General features: G+C 33.5%; 1 non-coding gene across 1 annotated transcript; it reads right to left on the bottom strand.

Annotated features, from left to right (window-relative positions):
* Positions 1-16,267: 16,267 nt before the first annotated feature.
* LOC136225111 (small nucleolar RNA R71) lies at positions 16,268-16,374 on the bottom strand. Its single transcript, XR_010686846.1, has one exon. It is a non-coding gene; the product is annotated as a small nucleolar RNA R71 (small nucleolar RNA).
* Between the last annotated feature and the right edge of the window lie 4,011 nt (positions 16,375-20,385).

Here is a 20,385-nt window from a genome sequence, read left to right as displayed (position 1 = left end):
AACGCCCACCCGGATTCCGTTCACCGGAATTTTTTTTACTTGAGCTTCATGGATCTTAAAATGACCGTTTAATTAAGACGAGTCCAACGGTATAAAATTTTTTGAAAAACGAGGTTGGAAAAGGTGGGAAAATGCACTTTAAAGAAAATTTTCAAAAAATTCCAGAAATGGTAAAACATTATTCTAAGAAACTTTAATTCTTGGGTCGAAGCGAGATTTCTTACGGTTTAGTTGCAATAAAACTTTTTCCTTAATTTTATCCATTTTACATGTTTCAATAATTTGTTGGGTAAAAATTGTAAGGAATCTCGCTTTGAGCCAAGAATTAAAGTTTCTTAAAATAATATTTTACCTGTTTTAGAATTTTTTCGATAATTTTCTGGATATGTTTTTTTGTCCTACTTACGTTGTTCCAAATCAGTGTATCATTTGTTCCAACATAATACTTATATTGTTCCAACAGAAAATTGTTTTATTTCTTTTCTTTAAAATACATTTTTCTGACATTTCTAACCTCGTTTTTCGAAAATTTTTATATTATTAGACTCGTCTAAATTAGACAGTCATTTTAAGATCCCTGAAGTTCAAGTAAAAAAAATTCCGGTGTACGGAATCCGGGTGGGCGTTTTCTAGCGAGACAAAAAGTGCCCAGAAAATTCTCAAAAAATGTAAAACATTATTCTAAGAAACTTTAATTCTTGGGTCAAAGCGGGATTTCTTACGGTTTAGTCCCAATAAAAACTTGTTCCTTAATTTTATACATTTTACACGATTCAACAATTTATTGGGTCAAAACGGTAAGGAATTTCGCTTTGAGCCAAGAATTAAAGTTTCTTAAAATGATGTTTTACATATTTTCAAATTTTTTGATAATTTTCTGGGCATGTTTTTTGTCCTACTTACATTGTTCCAAATGGTACACTGATTGGAACAATGTAAGTATGACAAAAAAAGTGACTAGAAAATTATCAAAAAATTTGAAAACATGTAAAACATCATTTTAAGAAACTTTAATTCTTGGCTCGAAGCGAAATTCCTTACAGTTTTGACCCAATAAATTGTTGAAGCATGTAAAATTGATAAAATTAAGGAACGCGTTTTATTGGGACTAAACCGTAAGAAATCCCACTTCGAACCAAGAATTAAAGTTTCTTAGAATAATGTTTTACATTTTTTGGAATTTTTTTAGAATTTTCTGGGCACTTTTTTTCTTGCCAGAAAACGTCCACTCGGATTCCGTTCACCGGATTTTTTTTCTTGAGCTTCAGGGATCTTAAAATGACTGTCTAATTTAGACGAGTCTAATATTATAAAAATTTTCGAAAAACGAGGTTAGAAATGTCAGAAAAATGTATTTTAAAGAAAAGAAATAAAACAATTTTCTGTTGGAACAATATAAGTATTATGTTGGAACAAATGGTACATTGATTTGGAACAACGTAAGTACGACAAAAAAAGTATCCAAAAAATTATCAAAAAATTCTAAAACATGTAAAACATTATTTTAAGAAACTTTAATTCTTGGCTCAAAACGAGATTCCTTACAGTTTTTACCCAACAAATTGTTGAAGCATGTAAAATGGATAAAATTAAGGAAAAAGTTTTATTGGGACTAAACCATAAGAAATCTCGCTTCGACCCAAAAATTAAAGTTTCTTAGAATAATGTTTTACATGTTCTGGCATTTTTTGAGAATTTTCTGGACACTTTTTTGCTTGCCGGAAAACGCCCACCCGGATTCCGTTCACCGGAATTTTTTTTACTTGAGCTTCATGGATCTTAAAATGACCGTTTAATTAAGACGAGTCCAACGGTATAAAATTTTTTGAAAAACGAGGTTGGAAAAGGTGGGAAAATGCACTTTAAAGAAAATTTTCAAAAAATTCCAGAAATGGTAAAACATTATTCTAAGAAACTTTAATTCTTGGGTCGAAGCGAGATTTCTTACGGTTTAGTTGCAATAAAACTTTTTCCTTAATTTTATCCATTTTACATGTTTCAATAATTTGTTGGGTAAAAATTGTAAGGAATCTCGCTTTGAGCCAAGAATTAAAGTTTCTTAAAATAATATTTTACCTGTTTTAGAATTTTTTCGATAATTTTCTGGATATGTTTTTTTGTCCTACTTACGTTGTTCCAAATCAGTGTATCATTTGTTCCAACATAATACTTATATTGTTCCAACAGAAAATTGTTTTATTTCTTTTCTTTAAAATACATTTTTCTGACATTTCTAACCTCGTTTTTCGAAAATTTTTATATTATTAGACTCGTCTAAATTAGACAGTCATTTTAAGATCCCTGAAGTTCAAGTAAAAAAAATTCCGGTGTACGGAATCCGGGTGGGCGTTTTCTAGCGAGACAAAAAGTGCCCAGAAAATTCTCAAAAAATGTAAAACATTATTCTAAGAAACTTTAATTCTTGGGTCAAAGCGGGATTTCTTACGGTTTAGTCCCAATAAAAACTTGTTCCTTAATTTTATACATTTTACACGATTCAACAATTTATTGGGTCAAAACGGTAAGGAATTTCGCTTTGAGCCAAGAATTAAAGTTTCTTAAAATGATGTTTTACATATTTTCAAATTTTTTGATAATTTTCTGGGCATGTTTTTTGTCCTACTTACATTGTTCCAAATGGTACACTGATTGGAACAATGTAAGTATGACAAAAAAAGTGACTAGAAAATTATCAAAAAATTTGAAAACATGTAAAACATCATTTTAAGAAACTTTAATTCTTGGCTCGAAGCGAAATTCCTTACAGTTTTGACCCAATAAATTGTTGAAGCATGTAAAATTGATAAAATTAAGGAACGCGTTTTATTGGGACTAAACCGTAAGAAATCCCACTTCGAACCAAGAATTAAAGTTTCTTAGAATAATGTTTTACATTTTTTGGAATTTTTTTAGAATTTTCTGGGCACTTTTTTTCTTGCCAGAAAACGTCCACTCGGATTCCGTTCACCGGATTTTTTTTCTTGAGCTTCAGGGATCTTAAAATGACTGTCTAATTTAGACGAGTCTAATATTATAAAAATTTTCGAAAAACGAGGTTAGAAATGTCAGAAAAATGTATTTTAAAGAAAAGAAATAAAACAATTTTCTGTTGGAACAATATAAGTATTATGTTGGAACAAATGGAACATTGATTTGGAACAACGTAAGTACGACAAAAAAAGTATCCAGAAAATTATCAAAAAATTCTAAAACATGTAAAACATTATTTTAAGAAACTTTAATTCTTGGCTCAAAACGAGATTCCTTACAGTTTTTACCCAACAAATTGTTGAAGCATGTAAAATGGATAAAATTAAGGAAAAAGTTTTATTTGGACTAAACCATAAGAAATCTCGCTTCGACCCAAAAATTAAAGTTTCTTAGAATAATGTTTTACATGTTCTGGCATTTTTTGAGAATTTTCTGGACACTTTTTTGCTTGTCGGAAAACGCCCACCCGGATTCCGTTCACCGGAATTTTTTTTACTTGAGCTTCATGGATCTTAAAATGACCGTTTAATTAAGACGAGTCCAACGGTATAAAATTTTTTGAAAAACGAGGTTGGAAAAGGTGGGAAAATGCACTTTAAAGAAAATTTTCAAAAAATTCCAGAAATGGTAAAACATTATTCTAAGAAACTTTAATTCTTGGGTCGAAGCGAGATTTCTTACGGTTTAGTTGCAATAAAACTTTTTCCTTAATTTTATCCATTTTACATGTTTCAATAATTTGTTGGGTAAAAATTGTAAGGAATCTCGCTTTGAGCCAAGAATTAAAGTTTCTTAAAATAATATTTTACCTGTTTTAGAATTTTTTCGATAATTTTCTGGATACGTTTTTTTGTCCTACTTACGTTGTTCCAAATCAGTGTATCATTTGTTCCAACATAATACTTATATTGTTCAAACAGAAAATTGTTTTATTTCTTTTCTTTAAAATACATTTTTCTGACATTTCTAACCTCGTTTTTCGAAAATTTTTATATTATTAGACTCGTCTAAATTAGACAGTCATTTTAAGATCCCTGAAGTTCAAGTAAAAAAAATTCCGGTGTACGGAATCCGGGTGGGCGTTTTCTAGCGAGACAAAAAGTGCCCAGAAAATTCTCAAAAAATGTAAAACATTATTCTAAGAAACTTTAATTCTTGGGTCAAAGCGGGATTTCTTACGGTTTAGTCCCAATAAAAACTTGTTCCTTAATTTTATACATTTTACACGATTCAACAATTTATTGGGTCAAAACGGTAAGGAATTTCGCTTTGAGCCAAGAATTAAAGTTTCTTAAAATGATGTTTTACATATTTTCAAATTTTTTGATAATTTTCTGGGCATGTTTTTTGTCCTACTTACATTGTTCCAAATGGTACACTGATTGGAACAATGTAAGTATGACAAAAAAAGTGACTAGAAAATTATCAAAAAATTTGAAAACATGTAAAACATCATTTTAAGAAACTTTAATTCTTGGCTCGAAGCGAAATTCCTTACAGTTTTGACCCAATAAATTGTTGAAGCATGTAAAATTGATAAAATTAAGGAACGCGTTTTATTGGGACTAAACCGTAAGAAATCCCACTTCGAACCAAGAATTAAAGTTTCTTAGAATAATGTTTTACATTTTTTGGAATTTTTTTAGAATTTTCTGGGCACTTTTTTTCTTGCCAGAAAACGTCCACTCGGATTCCGTTCACCGGATTTTTTTTCTTGAGCTTCAGGGATCTTAAAATGACTGTCTAATTTAGACGAGTCTAATATTATAAAAATTTTCGAAAAACGAGGTTAGAAATGTCAGAAAAATGTATTTTAAAGAAAAGAAATAAAACAATTTTCTGTTGGAACAATATAAGTATTATGTTGGAACAAATGGTACATTGATTTGGAACAACGTAAGTACGACAAAAAAAGTATCCAGAAAATTATCAAAAAATTCTAAAACATGTAAAACATTATTTTAAGAAACTTTAATTCTTGGCTCAAAACGAGATTCCTTACAGTTTTTACCCAACAAATTGTTGAAGCATGTAAAATGGATAAAATTAAGGAAAAAGTTTTATTGGGACTAAACCATAAGAAATCTCGCTTCGACCCAAAAATTAAAGTTTCTTAGAATAATGTTTTACATGTTCTGGCATTTTTTGAGAATTTTCTGGACACTTTTTTGCTTGACGGAAAACGCCCACCCGGATTCCGTTCACCGAATTTTTTTTTACTTGAGCTTCATGTATCTTAAAATGACCGTTTAATTAAGACGAGTCCAACGATATAAAATTTTTTGAAAAACGAGGTTGGAAAAGTCGAAAAAATGCATTTTAAAGAAAAAAATTAAATAATTTTCTCTTTCCTTTTATTTACAAATTTGCCACATTTTGGTTAATTATAAAATTGATCCTTGTCACACAATAAGGCTTGTCACACCATAAGAGATGTGTCACACAACAACTCAAAACTACGTAGTTTTGAGTGTAAAAATTAATTAAAAAACATTGATATTGCTACTAGGGTTCGAACCCTTGCCTCATCACTTACACTCCACACTGCTTACCACTGAGCCATTTATTTCTCTTGTGTATTCTGCCGCGCGCTGATTAATATACCAATGCCCTTGTAGCTTCTATTGTTTAATATTTGATGCATGCACTTATTAATATTGATTAAATTCACATAATAATTATTAATAGAAAAAAACAAATGTGCATAATAATTAATTATTAATAGAAAAAAACCAAGAACATGCTCTAATTTCTTATTTATTTAATTCCTCTATATTTTTGTAATTTATGTTTTAAATTGTTAAGGACGATGTTCTAAATATTGTTACATATGTTCTAAACTTTATAATTTTTGTTCTAAAAATTAAGATAATGTTTTTAAAAAATAGTAAATATATGGGCCATTTTTTTTGTTCAAAAAAAAACTCACATTCTAAATAACATAACGTATGTTCTAAAAAACATAACATATGTTCTAAAGTTTATAGTTTGTGTCCCAAAAATTAAGTATAATTTTCTAAAAAAAACAGTAGATATCTGGATCGTTTTTTCACTTGTTCTATAATATAATTTATAACTTATGTTCGAAAAAACATAACACGTGTTCTAAAAAACATAACGTATGTTCTAAAAAATATGTCGTACGTTCTAACTTCATAGTTCGTGTTTTAAAAGTTAAAATATATGTTATAACGTATGTTTAAAAAAATATATAGTTTGTGTTCTAAAAATTAAGTATAATGTTCTAAAAAATTAGTAGATATCTGGATCGTTTTTTCATTTGTTCTATAATATAATTTATAATTCATGTTCGAAAAAACATAACACATGTTCTAAAAAACATAACGTATGTTCTAAAAAATATGTCGTACGTTCTAAACTTCATAGTTCGTGTTTTAAAAGTTAAAATATATGTTCTAACGTATGTTTTAAAAAATATATTTTCTTATATAACATAAATTACAAAAATATAAAGGAATTAAATAAATAAGAAATTGGAGCATATTTTTGGATTTTTTTCTATTAATAATTCATTATTATGGACATTTTCTTTCTATTAATAATTCATTATTATGCAAATTTCTTTTTTTTTCTATTAATAATTTATTATTATGCAAATTTAATCAATATTAATAAGTGCAGGCATAAAATATTAAACAATAGAAGCTACAAGAGCATTGGTATATTAATCAGTGCACAATATAATATACAAGAAAAGCAAATGGCTTAGTGGTAAGGAGTGTGGAGTGTAAGTGAGGAGGCCAGGGTTTGAACCCCAGCAGACCGTTATTTCTTCTAAAAGAGATATTTGTGCATGATTAATGTGGAATTAATGACAATTGGTGCAGGATCAATGCAGGGGTGAATATGTAAATAATGAAGAAAATGAAGGAGTTTCTAGCATTATGCCACACCACGTGGACCATGGCGAGATACGCCATAACGAGATACGCCCGATGAGAGCGAGTAGTGGAGACCCACCATAGCTCTCAAGGAGAGCGTACATACGACTTGACGGATCTAAGAATACCAAAAGGCGCCTTTATTACCATCCATGAATGGGAATAAATACAATTAAATGGCAATTAATAGCCATTAAAGGGGAATAAAGACTTGACTGTTCGAATACCTCAACTCTGAGGGTTTCAATGCTAAATGTTGGGATTAATGGAGGATTGATAGCAATTAAAGATGAGTAATGACATGACTCTTCACCTGCTTCCCCATTAATGCTGAAGGTTACAGAAACCTATATAAATACCACAGCTTCCTAGGATCAAAGGTACACTTACTGATTCTCTACTTTTGGGCTTACAGTTTATTCTCAGAAATATTACTGACTTTGGCATCGGAGTGTCCCCGGCCGATCCCAACGGTGCCTCACAGGGAAGTGCTCCGATCAAGGATTTTTCCACAAGTTATCAATTGGTGCGGTGAACGTGGATCTCTAACAAACAGAAGATCACAAAATCTTGATTGTATAGAGTTTCACAAAGAACAAAACAATGGAGTCAACAGAATAGAAATCACAATCTCAAACTTTGGCTCAATCAGTACAACAAATCTATCCAAAGATACAGTTCTCCATATATTAGTGGGAAAGAGTTTTCTACATTAAATCTGGAACTTTATGATGAAAAAGATAAGTTTCCCTCCCTTTCTTATTCCATTTTTAATTAAAGAAAATTGAGATCCCTCACTCTTATAAAGTGCTATGAATATCATTACATGTTATTATGATAAATCTAATAAACTGTGAAAGATGAAGTCATAGACACAAATCTTTCATTAAATCTTGCATGTTTACTATGCCCTCATATTTTTATGCATGACAAAGTGTAATATGATATTATCATTGAATTAGTACAAACGCATGTATAAGACCCGTAATCTTGGGATTTACAAAAAAAATCATCCATTCAATGTGATTTTGTCATTTGATATTAAAATATCATAAAAGGGCTCATGTAATTACAAATGATTTAGATCTGGTCGGTCTTTTGGATGAACATGCATATAACTATTAGAAGAAATTACAAAAAAATCATATTTGGTTTTTCCTTGTACAATTCACCATCTATATATGGCTTTTCTCCTATATAGTACTTTTAATATCAGAAATTCATATTTTTGAATATTGTTTTGTCAAACAGTTATTTCATTCCATTTTTTACAAGGATATGTTTATTCATATAAAAACTGTTTATCTGACATTGTTAGAATTTCTTTTACCAACGTAAGAGACTTGAACATATTGAATCTATTTGTGATTATCATGTAATTGTCCCTAACTATTAAAACCATTATGGGCTAATGAATTACCAAATTGGATAAAGAAAACTTTCATGTCCCGAGCTAACTACAAAATAGTGTAAGTGTCGGTTTCGGATCAGAACATTAATTTATGCAAAATTCTTAGGATATACATGAGAATTCCTTAAAGATTGGAGGATTGTATGTGAAGGTAGGTGAGAGTGGATTTTGAGTAATTTTCCTTACACTCCAAATTGGAGGAGAATCATGGTACATGTATTTTTCTTCCAAAATTACCCTTTCTCTTTTATTTTATTCGTACAAATGAAATGATATAAGAGTAATTTTATATATAACTATATTATTAAATCATCACTTACCTTTCTTTAATTACACCTCATTCCAATGAGGCTTTAATGATCTCTGAATGCCATTAATGTATGGATGCACAATATTAATTGCAAGTAAATAGCAACTATGTAAGATATCTTACTCAATATAGAATGTCATAACTTTTATGACGTTTAAAATAAATATGCTATCTTGGATATTAATGCGCATTGAAATACAAAAAGACATTATTCTTAAACCATTCTCATTATGGTTATTTATTAAGAATTCATTATGATATTCATGTGCAGTAGCAATCTTTATGGTTATGACCGTTATACGTGATATTATTATTAAAACAAGCACGATTAAAATTCTATTATGAATTTGTTTGACATATAATATTTACTCGGTTTTATCCTTTGACTAAGTTCATTCTAGAGTCAGGGACCAACGCGAATGAATTATTAAGTTGATTCCAAGATGAATTAAAAATTCCATAAAGAGAATTGCATCATACATGATATTTGCCAACAAGGCAAATGCAAACATTCTTTTGCTATGAAGTATGTTCCATGGATCAAGCCATTGATCCCCAAGGTAAGTGAATATAGCTTTTATGACTTACCACAATCTTTTAATAATGGACAGAGTATGCCCCACTTCTGGAGTTCTTTCAGTGCTAACCCACAGGTACAAGGGAGTTGCTAATACTACAACCAGTGCAAACACTGATATGAAAAATAAAGCTCAATCCAAAGAAGTGTATATGCAGAGTCACTTCAGAAAAATTCCTTGACTATGTCATTGGCCAAAAAGGAGTTAGAGCAAATCCAGATAAAATAAAAGCCTTGCGAGGAAAAAGGTGAAAAGAGCGCCTAAATAAAAGCCATGCGAGGAAAAAGGTGAAAAGAGCGCCTAAATGAAAACCCCACAATGGGTGAGAAAGATCCAGAGGTTGAACGGGCGGATCATCATACTAGAAAGATTGTCAACAAGCATATCAAGGTATAAAACAATTCCTAGCAGAACCACCCTTGATGAGCAGACCAATCTGAAGGGGAGACCTGCATTTGTATCAATCTGTCATGGATAAAGCTATATGCACCGTGGTTATTCAAGAAGAAGAAGGTCAGCAGTTCTCCATCTATTATGTTAGCAAAATGTTGAAGGATGCGGAGACAGGATATTCGAAGCTAGATAAAATGGCTCCCACGGTTGTGACAACATCCATCCGCGTTAAACCATAGCTCCAAGTATAACCTCAACATGATCGAGATTAAGATCAAGAGCCGGCTTCACCATCATGGTTCAACATTGAACACACGAATGATGAGATTGAAAGGCGAGTGCATGTCGCTCTGGATAGACAAGAGAACAATGCAGAAAGATACGCCATCCAGTTAACAGGAATTCGCCATTCACAGCGCGAATCATGGGGTACGAGGCGGAAAAAATGATTAAAGCTTCCAACTTGCCACAATATAAAAGAAAAAAATCAATATAAGCGGGACATTACATATCCCGAACCCAAAGGAGGGGAGCATGTAACCGTTGGAAGAAACGCCAAAGCGTACTACAGGTTGGCCACCACACTGAAGCTTGTTGGGAGCTGGCAAACTAGATAGCTTTGTCTAGAATAACAAATAACAAGATGACAAGCAGAAGACAGATCCCAAAAATAAATTCAAAAGTGTCATTAATGTCATAGCAGATGGACCAGTGTATCAGCCACCCGTGGAAAAAGCAAAAATATCCGCTCTGGATAAAACATCCGTCCATTGCTCCTTTTGCAGAAACAGGTCCAGTAATCTCTCTACATGCAGATGCATTGGTAGTAACAATGGCGATTCAAGGATGGGAATAAAATAAAGCGAGTAAAGACACGAGAAGTTCTCGCAATGTCATCGCCAAAGGTGCATTCGCCAAACTAAAGGTTGATCTGATCCAAATAGAAACAACCATTGTTGACATCATTGGAGTGACGGGTCACACTATCCAGACCAAGGGCCAGAGGTTGCAGCCCTAATTTCCATCCGTCGTTTGACAATGTACATTCCCACCAGCAAAGGAGGAGTAATGATTAGTGGGAACCAAAAGGTGGCTAAAGAGACTTATACTCGGCATCACTATCAATCCGCCCACAATCCAAAGAGGACGAAGGTGAGAAATGTTAACTTGTCACTACAGCTTTGGGCGACACAGAAACGCTCCTTATTGCTGATGGAAAGCGGGTGCGGATCGCTAAAGGATTAAAACTTGAGATCAAAGAGGATGTTAAAAAAGTTCTCATTGAGTCTGAAAGCGTATTTACATAGGAGAATGAGATCCTCACAGGAGTAAGCCCAGATGTGATTACTCATAAGTTAAACATCATTGAGGATGCGGTTCTAGTTGCTCAGAAAAGACGGAACCATGGGCCTAAAAATCAGTATTTTTACATATTCTTATATGTGCATTAAACTGTTATAGTATCCTATATTTTATAATTTATTCTTTCTCGCCATACTTCTTATATTCATTTGCCTAGCTTTTAGTGCTGATATACGCCCAGTGGCTGGCGAATGAAAAGTTCCACAGGTGGATCAATTACCTCAAAGATAGGACAATTGATCCCATCACGGGCGGATCCCCTTTCCATAAAGATAAGAAGCACAGACCCTCAGGAGCTTTCAAATGAGCTCAACTCTCTCCTCAAAGACAGGAAAAGGATTGACCACCATCAAAAGCGGGTTAAAATCATCTCAAACATGAGATCATTATACCCTCAACTTTCTCCTCAAAGATAGGAGAACACTCTCATGGGCGGATCCATCTTTAGATGATCACCATTCGAGAAAGAGTTAAAACATTCCTTGGACGCAAGAACTTTACACTCTCTTACTCCCTTCCCAAAGAAGGGTTCACAAGTCCTACGGGCGGATCGCTTCACCTCAAAGATAGGTAGCAAGTTGATCCCCTAGGCAGCTTTACTTCCTCTAGAAGGAATAGAACAGCTTCAAACCTTCACAAAGGTTCGCACAACGGAGTATGGCTGGCCACCTACTCCATATTAAATCCTACAAACTTATATATTTACTTACGCAAACGTAAAAGTAAATGGCGACCATAAGGATTAAAACAATTGTACATAAGTTTTACAAACAATCGGACATAATCTCAGCGACGGATCGATCTACCTCAAAGATAGGAAACAATTGATTGCCGTCAGAGACAGAGTTAAAACATTTCTCAGACGTGAGAACTTTACACTATCAAATACTCTTCCCAAAGAAGAGTCTCAAGACCTGGCGGCAGATCGATTCACCTCAAAGATAGGAAACAATTGATTGCCGTCAGAGACAGAGTTAAAACATTTCTCAGACGTGAGAACTTTACACTCTCAAATACTCTTCCCAAAGAAGAGTCTCAAGACCTGGCGGCGGATCGATTCACCTCAAAGATAGGAAGCAAATCGATCGCCTAAGGCAGCTTAACTTCCTCACCAGGAATAAAAGCTTCTAAACCTTCACAAAGGTTCACACATTGGGGTACGGCTGGCCACCTACCCTAAACAATTAGAGAAATCCTAAACCAGATTCTAGAAAATTACTTGCTAAAAGATATAATGCATTAGTAAAAATAGTTCTGGAAAGCAAAGGGTTCATCCAACTAATGAAGCCTCATCTTCATCTCCAAATAATGAAGCCTCGTCTTCATCTCCAAGTAATGAAGCCTCGTCTTCATCTCCAAATAATGAAGCCTCGTCATGATCAAAGTAATGAAGCCTCGTCTTCATCAAAGTAATAAAGCCTCGTCTCCATCCAAGATAATGAAGCCTCGTCTTCATCAAAGCAATGAAGCCTCGTCTTCATCCAATTAATGAAGCCTCATTTTCATTCAATTCATGAAGCCTCGTCTTCATCCAAGCAATGAATCCTCATCTTCATACAAGCAATGAAGCCTCGTCTTCATCAAAGCAATGAAGCCTCGTCTTCATCAAAAGCAATGAAGCCTCGTCTTCATCAAAAGCAATAAAGTCTCGTCTTCACAAATGCAAAGTAAAAACACTTTGCAAAATGAGTAAAGGCTAAAAAGGCAAATGCCTAGAGTGTCCATACCCCTCACAAAATGCACAAAAGTCCCTAAATGGCTGATCATTCTTAATGATCCCTAAGGGCGGGTCATTCTCCTCAATATGGCAAAACTGAAGAAAAGAAGTCCCTAAGGCGAATCATAATCCTATGCGGTAGGAACAAATGGTCCTATAAAGGGCGGGTTATTCCCTTTCTAAAAGAAATATAACTCTCAAGAAGCCCCTAGAGGCTAACAATGGATACGGTTGGCCACCTATCCACGAAGAAGCAAAATCCCCTAAAAGCGTATCATATCCATATGTGATCCCCCATCTAGGGCCGGTCCACTTTCCTCCAAGAGAGAAAAATGAAACACCATTTAAACAGCCCTAAAGAGCTTTTTATACCTTTAGGGGGGGCTTCTGATAACAACCCAAATTATTCTTGAATAAGGAATAATGGAAAATTAATATAAATAATGGCAAACCGTTATTCCTTCTAAAAGAGATATTTGTGCATGATTAATGTGGAATTAATGACAATTATTGCAGGATCAATGCAGGGGTGAATATGTAAATAATGAAGAAAATGAAGGAGTTTCTAGCATTATGCCACACCACGTGGACCATGGCGAGATACGCCATAACGAGATACGCCCGATGAGAGCGAGTAGTGGAGACCCGCCATAGCTCTCAAGGAGAGCGTACATACGCCTTGACGGATCTAAGAATACCAAAAGGCGCCTTTATTACCATCCATGAATGGGAATAAATACAATTAAATGGCAATTAATAGCCATTAAAGGGGAATAAAGACTTGACTGTTCGAATACCTCAACTCTGAGGGTTTCAATGCTAAATGCTGGGATTAATGGAGAATTGATAGCAATTAAAGATGAGTAATGACATGACTCTTCACCTGCTTCCCCATTAATGCTGAAGGTTACAGAAACCTATATAAATACCCCAGCTTCCTAGGATCAAAGGTACACTTACTGATTCTCTACTTTTGGGCTTACAGTTTATTCTCAGAAATATTACTGACTTTGGCATCGGAGTGTCCCCGGCCGATCCCAACGGTGCCTCACAGGGAAGTGCTCCGATCAAGGATTTTTCCACAAGTTATCATATATATATATAAGTATAGCATTGATTGGTCAAGTCAATGGCGAATACAGAATTTTTGCACGTGCATGTGTAATTTTTTTACTTTTCAAATGGAACTTGCTCAAATTTTTTTCCATATATATGTTATAATCTAAGTGGTCAAAAACTGATTTTTAAATATGAATGTAAAACTTTTCAAAATTAAGTTAGATTTTAAAATTTAAAAAATTGTGTTCAATAAAAAAAATTAGATTTTTTTTGAATAAAAAAACAAAAAATTAGAAGTTTGGATTCGAGAGAACCTAACAGGCCAAACAATGCTAGAAGTTTGGATTTATGAAAGACCTAACACTTTTTGGACCATCTTGGGGTACTAAACAACATGCCATTAACATTTATTGAAGACATGTGATAAGTTCAAAATATACCTAAAATAACATCAATAATTACGTCAATTTCGTATTGAAATCATCTTAATTATATTCATTTAGAATATTTTTACATCTATATTTGTTTCTATTGTGCAAGGTACTAAATTATTTGGAAAAATCCAAATAGGAGCTAAAACGGAGCAAAAACGAGAGAGAGGTCATATTTACAAGTTAAAAGGCACGTACAATTTAGAGGCCGCTACGAAGGACTTGGGAACAATCTTGGAACAGAGACAAAAGTCTCTGTCGCGATCGAGATTCCCAATATCTCGATCGCAACACGCCTTTTCCTATGAAGGAAACGCGAATTCGTGCTTAAACTCCCTCAATCCAAAGACGCGACCGAGATTTCCATAATCTCGACAGAAACAACAAGAATACAGAACACATTTTACATGTTTTCAATTCAAAACAACACGTCTATTCATCCGGATAGAAACGACTCTTCACCAGTGGACACGACACTTCAACAATACTCTTCATCAACTATAAATAAAGGATACATTTAGCATTCAAGAGAGTTAGGTAGTTAGAGATTCTAGTTTGCAATTTTGTAAAAGCATACTTGCTGTAAACAAGTTGTTCAATTAGTTAGATACAAACACAAATATTATCGTTTAGAGTTCAAGTATTGTTCTAAGTCAAGTTTACACTTTGTAGAAGATCGACCGAAGTTTCTATTTCAAGGATTTAGCGAGAAGAACCAGTGCAGGAAGCGCCCCAGGGTCTGACAAGCCTACGAAGTTGAGGAAATGATTGACAATCCGGAACTCAATTAGTTAAAATGCTATCCAAACTTCTTATTCTCTGTTAACTTATGACGATTCATAATAAATTAATAAATTATCTTTTCAATGCAATTCATTTATACTGTTGTTGTTTTTAAGTCTGATCTAGCGATATTCTTAAAAGTAATATACTTGGTGTTTTCAATAAAAACCTTTTTACACAAATCATATTTCCATGAATACTTTGTTGATCACTTAAGCAAATTAGGATTTATATTTGGTATCTGTGAGACCACGATTTACACCAATTTGATTAAGGTATGCAATCTCAGACCGACCGTAGAAAGATTGTCTGCAGTTCAAAGCCTAGTAATTGAATTAATCGATAACTTGTTACACACTGATAATTTATCAAAGTTATAAGTTGCTTTCTTGCTTTGTACATACAAGTCTTGAATTTTGCTTGTTCCTAAACATAATTTCTGCAATTGTAATCTAAACTATTAACAGAATTGGATTCAGAATCCATAACCATTTAATCTATCCTAAACCAATAAATGATTTTTCTATTAGAGAAAACGAATTTAATCAAAATAAATAAGTTTTTATATATCAAAGTGTTCTCTGTGGGTTCGATATCTTTTATTATTACAAGCGAAAGCCACTTGCGGAAATCGCTAAACAAGTTTTTGGCGCCGTTGCCGGGGAACGCCAAGATTTTTTATAAAAAAAATATTTTTTGTATTTTATTCCGAATCTAGTTTTGTAGATACTTATATTATTATTTACATATTATATATTAAATTTACTAACAATTTTATTTTTCAATTTTTTTGAAGGTAATTTCAGTTCGTGCGTGTAATTTCAGTTCATGCGCAGTACTAGAAGTTAAGGCATTCAACCGGAATCACTCTATCCAAAAATTGAAAGAATGATTAAGAAAAAGAAAAAAGAAAAAGAACAAAGAGACACAGAATCAAGAACCACAACCAGTGAAAATGGCAGATCCCCCTAGACTTATGGATTTCGCTACACCGGGAGTTGAAGGTGTTGCGAATAGTATAGTTAGACCCCAAATAATTGCACACCAATTTGAAATTAAACCAGCTTTGATAAATATGTTACAAAATAGTGACGTTTTATGGATTGCCTAACGAAAACCCTAACGCCCATTTGACTAACTTTCTTAAGATTTGTGACACCTTTAAAATTACGGACGTTTCTGCCGAAGCAGTCAAACTTCGCCTATTTCCTTTCATTGTGAAGGACAGGGCTAAAGTTTGGTTGAATTCTATGCCGGCCGGAACATTCCAAACTTGGAACCAATTAGCCCAAGCATTTTTATCGAAATATTTCCCCTAGCCAAAACAGCAAAACTTATAAAAGAACTTACATCATTTACACAACATGAAAATGAAACCCCGTATGAAGAATGTGAACATTTCAAAGAACTTCAACGTTTATGCCCACACCACCATTTTCCCGATGAACTTTTAATGCAGACTTTTTATAATGGAATAAATCCCACAACAAGAGGTTCACTAGATGCTATGTCGGGAAGGTTATTTATGAAGAAGACATCTATTGAAGCAAAAGAACTTTTAGAGGAAATGACAATTAACAGTAGCATATGGCCTTCTGAACGTGCACATACACCGGTTACTCCAAAACCATCGTCCTCGACTTCGTCATCTATTAAAGGTATAGTTAATCTTGACCCTATTGCAATGTTACAAGCCCAATTTTCTGCGCTTCCGCATAAAATTGATAAGCTTATGACACCGTGTGACATTAATGGAAACCCCATCCAAGTTGATATGGATTGTAGTGGTATGAATGAGGTAGAACAGGTAAATTTTGTCCAAGGACAGAATCAAATCAATAACCCCTATTCGAATACCTATAATCCCGGATAGAGAAACAACCCTAACTTTAGTTGGAAAGAGAATAACAATACTGGTGCCAATCAAGGTAGAACTAATAATTATCAAAATCAATCATTCCCACAGGATATAGAACGATGAATGTTGTATACCTGGAGAATAGCAAAAGTTTTAAAAAGATGCCTAGCGAAAAGACTACAGCTCTTGCAGTATTAAATGTATGCACTGTGTGAGTGAGCTTTTGTGTGTATATGAGATAGAGGGGTAGCAAGAGTTAGCGGTATTTAACAAAAAAAAAATTAGCAAAGACCAATGTACATATTTACGTCAAACCTGAGGTAAGTGATCCAAGATGGACAATTTCCAATGATGTTCAGAGCATATTGTGAATATCTAATTACCTGTGACCAGGATTACAAACATGTCATTTGATCTTCATGTAAGAATATAAAGACAACAAATAAATGAATCTGGACTTAGAAACTTTTTGAATGGAAAATGACAAAAGATAATCAAAAGGGCATGATAAGAGAATACAAAGAGAATTAAGTCATAGATGGAGTTCATCCTTCCTTACAGTTACCCTATTTAAATCAATAATTCATCATTCCTTACAGTTCAACCATTTGAGCATGATTTTCCATTTACTCTCACTGGTGGACATAATAGGAAATTTCAAAGTAAATGGTTTGAAAAACATCAGTGGCTAGAGTATAGTGTGTCTAAGGATGCTGCATATTGCTTATGTTATTATTTGTTTGCCACTGGTAATAAATATGGGGATACTGCCTTTACACAGACGGGTTATACTAATTGGAGAAAAGCTTTAGAAAATTTTATTGGCCATGAGGGAGGTCAGAACAGTGCACACGGTTATGCTAAACAAAAGTGGTTGCAATATCAAAATCAAAGGGAGAATATTGATTATGTGTTATCATCGAAATGTTCTGTAATTGAGGTTGATTATCATACTCGATTAACAGCAGTTGCACGTGCCATTCGACATCTTTTGCAAGAAGGTTTGCCTTTTCGAGGACATGATGAGTCTCCAAACTCAATACGCCGGGGTCACTTTCTTGAACTTCTCAAGTATACTAGTGACCTTAGTGAAGAGGTAAGGAAGGTAGTGGATTTAAATGCTCCAGGAAATAATCAATTGACTTCTTCCACAATTCAAAGGGAAATTATAGAAGCTTGTACAAGTGAGACGAGAAAAGTTATCCTCAATGAGGTTGGGGATAAATTCTTTGCTCTGTTGGTTGATGAGGCTCGAGATTGTTCAGTAAAAGAGCAAATGGCTGTGGTTTTGAGATATGTGAATAATCTGGGAGAGGTGATTGAACGTTCTATTGGGGTAGTACATGTTAGTGAAACTACTGCAGAGTGCTTAAAACAAGCTATTGATGATTTCTTTGCGAAGAATGGATTATCAATATCGAGACTAAGAGGTCAAGGTTATGATGGGGCTTCTAATATGCGTGGCGAGCTTCATGGTTTAAAGACACTCATTTTAAATGAAAACAAGCATGCATTTTATATTCATTGTTTTGCTCACCAACTTCAATTAGTTGTTGTGGCTGCTGCAGCACAAAATAGAGCAGTGAGTACTTGTTTTGATTACACTCCTATGATTGTGAATATTGTTGGAGCTTCCTGTAAAAGGAAGGATTCTCTTATGAAACCACATCATGAGAAGGTAGTAAACAAAATACAGAACCATGAAATTTCTACAGGAAAGGGCAAGAATCAAGAAATCAATTTAGCTCGACCAGGTGATACACGTTGGGGTTCCCATTATAAAACTTTAGTCCGTCTTTTTGACATGTAGGATTCAATAAGAAGTGCTTTAAACTATACATGTGGATGGCTATGATGAGAAAAGTCGAGGGAGTGCTGGGAATGTGCTTGCAAAAATGGTGACATTTGAATTTGTGTTTGTTACAAAACTGATGTTGAATATTTTGGGAATGACAAATGAATTGTCACAAATCCTACAAGTAAAGGGTCAAAATTTAGGAAATGCTATCCGTATGATTCAATTGATGAAAAAGAACTTGGAATCATATAGGGAAGACAGTTGAGATAATCTATTGAAAGAAGTCACTGATTTTTGTAATGCACGAGAAATAGACGTACCTAGTATGGATGATGTCATTAAATGCCGTGCTAGACGTCTTATTGATGGAGTACAAAAGACGTATTACCACCATTTTCATGCGGACACTTTTTTGAAGGTATTTGATTTCTCTTCATTTATATAAATTATAATGAAATAATATGAATGACATATTTAATGATCATGAACTATTTTATTCTAGGTAATTGATGATATTTCTGGATCATTAGACAAACGTTTCACCGCGGCAAGTTCAGAGCTACTTAGGTGCATACCATGTCTTGATCCTTCTGATTCTTTTGCTACTTTTGATCATGAAAGACTGCTTTATTTTGCTGGGTTGTATTCGGAAGATTTTTCCTCCTCTGAGTTGATTGAGCTTCACCATCAACTTAAAAACTACATTACTGATGTAAGATTTAATAAAGCATTCTATGGTCTTCGTGATATTGGTGAGCTTGCAAAGAAGTTGGTGAAACACAAATATCACACCACTTATCGTTTGGTGTATCGACTTATCGAGTTAGCATTGGTCTTACCTGTTGCAACAGCTACAGTTGAAAGATGTTTTTCTACAATGAACATTATCAACACGGATTTGCGCAACCGAATGGGAGATGATTTGCTTGGAGATTGTTTGATGTATTATATTGAGAAACAAATTTTCATTAATATTGATCATGAGCTGATTTTGCAAAATTTTCAGAATATGAAATCTCGAAGAATATTCTTGCCACCTATTGATAGTTCTAAAGTTGTTAGTAGGTCGTTGCCTTCTGCTAATAGGAACTAATTAGCGGTGTATTTTTTCAACTACCTTTTATTGGAATTATTGGTATAGCTACTACTTTTTATATCGTTGCTTTTTTCAAGTTTTTGCTTGGTGTAAAATTGGACGGTTCGGCTTGGTGTTAAATTGGCTCCCCCAGCCGAGCAGTTCTGTATTCGCCACTGCCTAGGGATGAGAAGGGCCCCAATTATAATAATGTATAATACTATTGTAAGCTTTTAAATTATACTTGATTAAATTCAAAAAAAATTATACTTTGATTAAAATCATTGTCATCATATTCTTTCCAAATTATAAACGTTGGCATTATTATTATTATAAAAAAAACCGTTGGCATTAAATTAAATTAAAAAAAAATTATACTTGATTAAAAATATGGGCATTAGTTACTAAGCAGTGTTGCCAAATTCTCTAATTTACCACATATTCTTTCTAAATTTCCTAATAAAAATGCTGGACATCAATTCTCTAATTTATGTGAGAGTCTTTCCATAATTATCCCTCCCACCATTAATCCTAATAAAATTTCTAATTTATCTCTCTCTCCTTTAATCACATTCCAATCTCAAAATATATTAAATGGTAATATTATCATTCATCTTCGGTTCATCATCAATTCATCAGCTATATAATCAGTTATGTTCTCTAATCACCTCATTGTGAAACTTTCAATTGCTAATATTTTTTTTTCTTTGAGAAACT

The sequence above is a fragment of the Euphorbia lathyris genome, chromosome 3 (genome assembly GCF_963576675.1).
Source record: "Euphorbia lathyris chromosome 3, ddEupLath1.1, whole genome shotgun sequence".
Taxonomy (NCBI): Eukaryota; Viridiplantae; Streptophyta; class Magnoliopsida; order Malpighiales; family Euphorbiaceae; genus Euphorbia; species Euphorbia lathyris.
This window is presented reverse-complemented; position numbering and strand designations above follow the sequence as displayed.